The sequence below is a fragment of the Arachis ipaensis genome, chromosome B5 (assembly GCF_059453495.1).
Source record: "Arachis ipaensis isolate K30076 ecotype BB chromosome B5, ASM5945349v1, whole genome shotgun sequence".
Taxonomy (NCBI): Eukaryota; Viridiplantae; Streptophyta; class Magnoliopsida; order Fabales; family Fabaceae; genus Arachis; species Arachis ipaensis.
This window is the reverse complement of record NC_142440.1, coordinates 41,608,395-41,616,926: the sequence shown is the minus strand read 5'-3', so window position 1 is coordinate 41,616,926 and position 8,532 is coordinate 41,608,395. Positions and strand designations below refer to the sequence as shown.

The following is an 8,532-nucleotide window of genomic DNA, read 5'->3' as shown; positions in this document are numbered from 1 at the left end:
GTGGTGACAAGTTAGGTGAATTCTGAGTTTTGGAGGGAAAATTTTTAATGTGAGCTTACAGAGTGTGTGTGCTTACACCGGTAAAAAGTTAAGAGAGAAATTAAAAAATTTACCAAGTGTCAAATTTTTTGCTCTAAAAAGATTAGGCATCACTTTTAAAATGCACCAAAAACTTAATAAATAGGCTACTCTTTAAAAGCGTCCCTTTTGATACAAAAAGTGAATCTATAGATATCAACCTATAGCTACATTTTATAAGTGATTTCTAAAATACCTAAGGCTACACTTTTTAAATGATGCCACAATTGTGTATCCTTTTCTCTTATGAAAAGGCAACACAGAGAAAAGCGTAGCCTATTCTATGAATTGGCTACGCTTTTCAAATGTAGCTTAAAAAAAGTGTGGCTGAATGGGTATTTTTCTTGTAGTGAACCTCCTCCAATGCACTATGAGCAACAACCATTCTATGATGCATACCAAGACAATGGTTATAGTGGACCTCTTTGTGACAATCAACAACCACCACCATATACCTATGAACCCCCTCCTCAATATAGCCCTCAACTACCAAACTCACAAGCCCCATTCTACCAAACACCATTCTATGACCCATATCCATCATTCAACCAACCTTTCTTACCTCACCCTTGTGACCATTATGAAAGAAAATCTATAGAACCACAACAATTCCAACATAATTACTCCCAAGAACTACCACCTCAATATACACCACCTCCAAATTTCTACCAAGAAGAACCACCTTCCAATTATGAACCCTTTCTCCCAAATAATGAACCCTCCTATCCACCCCAAGCCCCAATGGATGATTCTTTCACTTTATTACTTCAAGAGCAATGTGAAACTCAAAGGAGGACACTAGAATTCGTGGCTACATTTTCCAAGGTAGTAAATACTTTGGCCTCCCAATACTCATGCACTCAAAGCACTCCTATTACCAATTATGGAGAATTAATAGAAGAATGTAGCATGAAGGAGAGATTAGAAACTCCGGTGGAGAACAAGGAGTGGGATTTTGTATTGGAACAACTAGAGGAAGCTATAATTATTAAAGAGGAAGAAATTGTTGAAGACTTACGAGATGCAGAAACTCCATGGGAATCTGAAGTCATAGAACCTCCATCCAAGAAGATTGAAATTGATGTTGAGGAGAATAGTGCACAACCTCTGAGGTATGTTCCCTCTGAAGAATTGGACGGAAAAGATCAAGAGGCAAGTTCCATTGGTGATGATGACCATGAATCAAGTCTTCCTAGTGATGAATTTGCATACGCAATTGAACCCCTCGAGTTTGAAGAACCTTCTCCGAGTGAATCTGAAAGTGATGTTGAGGTAGACTTTTCTCAACTTCTAACTTATGACTTGAGTGATGGGGAAGAATAAGAAGAACTTGATAGGGAAGTGGTTGTAGTGAAGAAAGTGTGTCAAGATGTGGAAGTTATCAAGGAAGAGCACAAGGGAGTGGAGCTTGCAAGATCATTAGAAACACCTCTTCCCAAGCCATTACCATCCAATACAACATTCAAGTGCGTAAAATTTTTATCCTTAACCTTTACCTTCCCACTTGAATATGGTTTGCTCGAGACGGATGGGCAAATTAGAGCTCTTTATGGCTTTAAGAGCAAAAGGGAGATGGTTAGTGGTTGGAGTTGTCATGCAAGGTTCAATATGGTTGCATGCTCAAGGTTGAAGTGCAAGGATTGGTTTAGAGCTCGATTGAATGGGTCTAAGAAGTTTTTTGGATGCCTCAGTGAGAATTCGGATTGCTTGCCATCCGGTTGGAACAATGATGACCAACTTGAAGACGGGTGTAGAAACAAGATTTGGGATCCCGGCATACAAGAGGATCCACTTTGGAAGCCCTTAGCTTGTGTGGAACTTCATCAAAGCTTGAAGCTATTAATATTAAACTTTGGAGCTTATTAGAAGTCCAAGCATTGGTGGAAGTTTCAAGATGAGTTCAAGCACAAGCCACCATGACAAGGAGCTCACCAAACGTCCAACTTAAGGACTTTAACTAAAAGTGCTAGGTGGGAGACACCCCACCATGGTAAATTCTTTCCAATTTCCTTTATTTTTATATTGGTAATAAGTTAAATTTTCAATTTTAGTTTGGTTTATTTAGTTTAAGTTGTATTTAAACTTGTTAGTTTATTATATAAAATAAAAAAAATTGGCAACCCACGACGCGTACGCGTCGTATGCTGCTGCTGCAAACCCTGGCATAAAAACCAGAGAGTTGCACTGGAACTGTGCAGGTGGGGTACTGGGCGCACAACCAAACTCACGCATATGCCTCGCTGACGCGTACGCGTCACCTTATTTTCTACCATCCCACGCGTGTGCGTGGACGACGCGCACACGTCGTATCTCAATGCCACAATGCTGGTAGAAAAACCAGAGACTTTTGATGGAACCGTGCGGCTACTGTGCGTAGACCTCAGGCGTACGTGTGCCTGACGCGTACGCATTGGTAGCTGCATCATTAACTCATGCGTAAGCGTGATGGATGCGTACGCATCATTTCTTTGTCCCCCTTAGTCATGCGCACGCGTGACCCATGCGCGCCTTGCATTCGCGCCCTGTTTCTGCCCTATTACTTTTCCTTTCTTCTTCTTTCTTCTCTCCTTTCTTCTTCTTTCTTATTCCTTTCTTATTTTCTTCTTCTCCCTCTCTTCACATTTCCACTTCTTATTTTTATCCTCTTTCTTTACTTTTGTTTGTTACATTTATATACTTGCATTCATTGCATTTTAACTTTGTTGTTTGTTCTTCTTTTCTTTTCTATATTTGTTGTTTTAACATTGGAGTTGAATTCTCTTACTTAACTATTGAATATTTCTTGCATTGTTTTGGTGCTTCGTGACTTGTTTTGTATTATTGGGTGATGATATTTATAGGTCAATGCTTAATCTCTATTGACCCTTGAATCCTTTGTGCATTGAAATGAACTTGCATGTCTTTCATGACCCAATCATTCCTATTTGAACTTGATGCTTCCGAGTGTTCTCTTCATGCCATTTACTTATGCTTTGACTTTATTCGTGCATCAAGTGTTTGTTGATATGTCATTCGCTTATATTATTTTCTCACTTACATGTTGTAGCTACCATGTAGTTCATAACCCCACTTTTATTTGGCATTAGCCCACCTATATTTTATTTGGCATTAGCCCACTATTTTATGGTTTGTTTTGTATTGAATTGAGTGGATTTTGTCAATTATTCTCCCACTTATTCATATAAATTGCATGTTTTTAAGTTTTCTTCCTAATTTTGTGCTATATTTGAAAACATGCTTTCTAGGCCTTAAAATCACTAATTTTTAATCCTCTTTTATTACCATTCGATGCAGTGATATGTGTGTTAAGTGATTTCAGGGTTTATAGGGCAAGAATGGCATAGAGGATGGAAAGGAAGCATGCAAAAGTGGAAGGAACACAAGAAACTGAAGTTTTGAGAAGCTGGTGTCCACGCGTACGCATGCCTGATGTGTACTGATAAACGACTATTTTATGGTTTATAATATGCTTAATTGTGTGGTTTTATCATGATCTTTACCCACTTATTCATATGATTAGCATGCATTTATATTTCCTTCCTAAAATTTTTACATGATTGAAAACTTTCTTCCTAAGAGACTTTTAATTAAGTATTTTAATTCTCCTTTATTCCATTCGATACCGTGATTTGTGTGTTAAGTGTTTCAGGCTTTATAGGGCATGAATGAGTTGGAGATTGGAAAGGAAGCTTGCAAAAATGGAAGGAACACAAGAAATTAAGGAGATGATCAGCGAGAAGTGACGCGGCCGCATGGCTCACGCGACCGCGCGAAAGAGAGGAAATCACAGTGACGCGGCCGCATGGCTCACGCGATCGCGCGGATTGGGATAAGCATAAGTGACACGGAGGCATGGACGACGTGCGCGGAATGACGCGTCCGTATGAATGACGCAATTGCGTGACATGCGCGATCTGCATAATCTGCAGAATTCGCTGGGGGCGATTTTGGGCCCTGTTTTGACCCAGTTTTCGGCCCAGAAAAGCAGACTAGAGCCAGAGGACATGTAGAGACCAAAAAGAACATTCATTCTACACAGTTTTTAGTTTTTAGATCTAGTTTTGATCCTCCTCTAGGTTTTCTCTCTACACATTCATAGTTCTTAGGATTTTTATTTCTATTGCTCTTTGCATTGGGATATTGAGAAGAGTTATTAACTCACCAAGACTTCGTCATTCTAGTTCGTTTTCTTTACTTGGCTTTACTCTTCCATGTCCTTTAATTTACTCAATTTTATTATTGGATTATTTTAGAATTTATTAATACAAGAGTTACTTTTATTTTTAATTGATTCCTTTGAGTTTTATTTATCATGTTTTTCTTTAATTCCCTTTCCTATGTTATGAGTTCTACATTCACAATGAGCGAGTAGTTCCCTAACTTGATGGGAAGTTGATTGAAAAGAACCCTTGAGTTGGAATGCTCAAAAGAGACATTGTAATTGGGTTTATTGTTGGATTGCCATCTAGTCACTAACGCTAGTCCTTCCAAGTAAGCGGATTGGGACTTGTGAATAGAAATAGCATTCCAACTTGTTTGACTTTTTCTTACCTAGTAAGGGATAACTAAACAGAACAACCTTCAATTATTAATTAATCTTGAGAGTACTACAACAAGAATAGGGCTTCCAACTAATCTACTCCCAGTCAAGGCCTTTATTTAAATTACTTAATTTCTCCAATTTAATTTCCTGTTTATTCAACTCAAACTTTTTTTGAAAACATTTGATTAATAAAATAGCACACCTGTCTGTAACTCGTTGGGAGACGACCTAGGATTCATACTCCCAGTATTTTAAATCTTATTTTAGTGACAACCCTTCTAAATTGATAAGCGGATTTCTGGCTGGTTAAGAACTATACTTGCAACGCACAACTTATACCAATTCTTAATTAGCCAATTTCTGCCACGTCAATTTTTGGCGCCGTTGCCGGGGAGTTGCAATAGAGTGCTAAGGTTATTAATTGGAATTTATTTATTTGCATTTTATTTTATCCTGCTACTATGAGCTGCTTGTTTCTTTCGCTAGATGAATCGTTCACTTCCTGATCCAAGCTTGCCAGCATTCGATCCTGAGATTGAAAGAACTATTTCATGAATAAGGCAAGCTCGGCGTCAGTTAGTCCTCTCTGAAGGCGGATCTGAAATGTCATTTGAGGAAGAAACCAGCCCCCGTTCTACTGATTCGGTTGTTTTACGTGTAGGTGACATGGCAGAACCTAGGAGAGTTACTATCCAGGAGGCTGGAGCCCCTGATTTTACAATGCAACCATTTCAAGCGCATCACCCAGCGGTGGCTACAGACTTTGAAATAAAGACCGCACTGCTCAATTTGATGCCCAAGTTTCATGGCTTGCCTGCTCAAGAGCCTATCAAGCACCTGAGAGATTTTCAAGCAGCCTGTTCTACTGTCAGGCGTCATGGTGCAGATGAAACTTCAATTTTGCTGAAAGCTTTTCTGTTTTCTCTTGAGGGGAAGGCAAGAGAGTGGTACTACACTCAACCAGCAGCAACTGTATCCAACTGGGATACACTGAGAAGAGAATTCTTGGAAAAATTCTTTCCAGCTGAAGTTACTGATAAACTGAGGAAAGACATTTCCATGATTGTTCAGGATGAATCTGAGACTCTCTATAAATACTGGGAGCGCTTCAATAATTTTCTGGAAGCATGTCCCCACCATATGATTGACAAGATAGTGTTACTCGGTTACATCACACAGGGCATGAGGCCCCAAGATAAGACCACATTGGAAAGTGCTAGCAATGGGTCTATGAAAAAGTACAAGACCACTGATGAGGCATGGCAATTGATCAGCGACTTAGCTGAATCTACTCGGAATCACAGGCAGAAACAAGGCTGTTCAAAAGCCGTTGCAGATGTATCCTCTAGCAGAGAGACGGTTGCTCTAACTCAGAGTATCTGTGAAATGACCAACTTGTTGAAGCAGATGCAATTGAATCAACAACAAGTTCAGCAAGCTCAACCTTCTCCACCACAGCAAAACCAACAGTTAGTCCCACAGAGAGTTTGCAGAATCTGGGCTGATTATAGCCACTATACTAATGAATGTCCGCAGCTCCAGCAGGAAGACAACACCGTGGCAGCCACTCATAACTTCTATGACCGCCCCAACCAAGGGTACAATCAAGGTGGCAATTACAACCATGGATGGCAGGACAATTCGAACTAGAATTGGAGGGACAACAACAACAACAAAGGAGACAGAGACAATCAGGGAAATCAGAGGTGGAATAATAACAACAACAGGCAGCAGAACCAGAACCAGCCTTAAAGAGCTCCTCACATGAGACAATTCCAAGGACCAAAGAATACCCAACAGCAGACCTCTCAAATTACTTATCCTTCCTCATCTTCTAATGATGATTTACTACAATCCATTGATCGGAGACAATAGACCATGGAAAATAACATTAATGCCACTCTAAATGGTCTGAACGCTACTTTGCAAGCTCTTATCTCATAGATTGGATCAATGAATAACTCCAATAACCAACCTTTGAGCTCCAGTGGAATTCCCTCTCAACCATTACCCAATCCAAAGGGTGGCATTAATGCCATCACCCTAAGATTTGGAACCACACTGCAGGAGAGGAACCAGGAGGAGCCAAGCCCACCAGAACACGCCTCAGCTGAAAAGGTAGTGGAAGTAGAAGATGTTGAAGAGGAAGAAGACATATAGGACATAGATGAAAAAGAAGTTCAACCACAGGAGGAAGCACCACAGGGCGCAGATACTGCAGGAGACACCACTCCCATTCCATTTCCACAACTTGCAAGGAAGCCCAGAAGCAGCTGGAACCTGATCTCAAAATGGTAGAGATATTCAAAAAGGTTGAGGTAACTGTTCCTCTTTTTAATGTTATTCAACAGGTACCTAAATATGTAAAGTTTCTAAAAGATTTATGTATACATAAAGACAAAATTAATGAATTAGAAACTATTCCTTTAGGTTGTTCCATATCAGCTTTAATGGGAGGTTTACCTGAAATGTGTAGTGACCCAGGTCTTTGTATGGTTAATTGTACTATTGGTGGTGTGATAATTTCTGACTGCATGTGTGATTTAGGAGCATGTGTGAGTATAATGCCTTTGTCTATATATGATATTTTGAGGCTCCCTCCCTTAAAAAGGTCGGCAGCTCGTTTTGTGTTAGCAAATAAAAGCATTATTACAGTGGTTGGAGTTGCTGAAGATGTATTAGTGGGCATTAAGGGGCTCACATTCCCCACTGATTTTTATATTCTGGAGATGCCCCAAAATGACTCAGAGAAGCCATCATCAATTCTACTTGGAAGACCATTCCTGAAGACATCAAAGTTCAAATTGGATGCTTTTTCAGGAACATACTCTTTTGAAATAGATGCTCGAGTAGTAAGCTTCAATCTGAATGGAGTTCTGAAGTACTCTCCAGAAGATCTTTCTATCTTCCAATGTGACATCATTGATGAAACCGTAGCTGAAGTTCACCAGGAGGAGTTAGAAGAGAAGCACACAGGACAAGGTCCAAGTGTGGGGACACTTTGAACGACAATGAGGGCACTTTGCCATTTTCACCAGCTTCAGACAATCCAGAGCCTGACCATGAGGAGAAGTTAAAGTTGAAACCCCTTCCTTCACACCTCAAATATGCTTACCTTGAGGACAAGCAAAGTGTCCAGTTATCATTGCAAGGGAACTCACTTCTCAACAAGAAGAGCAGTTACTTGGAAGGCATCAACCCTCAAGTATGTGAGCACAGAATGTTTTTAGAAGAGGGATCAAGACCTGTCCGTCAACCCCAGAGAAGACTGAACCCCACTATCTTAGAGGTTGTCAAGAAGGAAGTGACCAGACTACTGGAGGCAGATATCATCTATCCCATCTCAGACAGTGAATGGGTGAGCCCAGTACAAGTGGTGCCCAAAAAGTCTGGCATCACTACAGTGAAGAATGAGCATGGAGAGCTCATAGGAACCAGAGTACAGAACGCTTGGAGGGTCTGCATTGATTACAGACTCCTCAACCAAGCAACCCGCAAGGATCACTATCCTCTTCCATTCATTGATCAAATGCTGGATCGCCTGTCAGGTAAATCACATTATTGCTTTTTAGATTGTTACACAGGTTATTTCCAGATTCATATAGCACCTGAGGATCAGGAAAAGACTACTTTTACATGTCCTTTTGGGACTTATGCTTACAAGAGAATGTCCTTTGGCTTGTGCAATGCACCAGCTACCTTCCAAAGGTGCATGATGAGTTTTTTCTCTGATCTTATTGAGGACTGCATGGAAGTTTTTATGGATGATTTTAGTGTTTATGGCGATTCCTTTAGCCTTTGCTTAGATGGATTATCTAGAGTATTAGATAGATGTGTAAATACAAACCTTGTATTAAATTTTGAAAAATGTCACTTTATGGTTAAACAAGGGATTGTACTAGGACATGTTG

The 8,532-nt window shown here is 40.1% G+C and overlaps 1 non-coding gene across 1 annotated transcript; it reads right to left on the bottom strand.

The window, feature by feature from the left end:
- Window positions 1–5,659: 5,659 nt before the first annotated feature.
- Window positions 5,660–5,767, bottom strand: LOC148563965 (small nucleolar RNA R71). The gene has a single exon (XR_015885041.1). It is a non-coding gene; the product is annotated as a small nucleolar RNA R71 (small nucleolar RNA).
- Window positions 5,768–8,532: the final 2,765 nt, after the last annotated feature.